Source organism: Sinocyclocheilus grahami, unplaced genomic scaffold, assembly GCF_001515645.1.
Source record: "Sinocyclocheilus grahami isolate Dianchi unplaced genomic scaffold, SAMN03320097.WGS_v1.1 scaffold2434.1, whole genome shotgun sequence".
In the NCBI taxonomy this organism is placed as follows: domain Eukaryota; kingdom Metazoa; phylum Chordata; class Actinopteri; order Cypriniformes; family Cyprinidae; genus Sinocyclocheilus; species Sinocyclocheilus grahami.
The window spans coordinates 26,952-27,257 of NW_015507613.1; positions in this window are offsets into that span (position 1 = coordinate 26,952).

The window sequence follows — 306 nt, forward strand, 5'->3', positions numbered from 1 at the left end:
CCTCTACTTACCTCAGATCTAGCCTGCCCCCCCAGCCGGGAGCATTCCGAACCGTACCCGCAGCTCCGTAAGTCACGTCCACCTTTCCCTGTTCGCCGGTATCCGTTTTTGAGCTTAAGATGGTAGGTTGGCTAGACCAGAGAACAGCCCGTATCCCGATGTCCTGAACCGACTCGCAAACACCCTACTCACACGACCGCCTCTCAGAGGCTATCCTTAACCTTCCTACCATCCGTCACCCAGCACCCCTCCAGTTCGTGCTGCGACCCGTGATGACTTGCGCTGGCTCCACTATCTCCGGAGGGA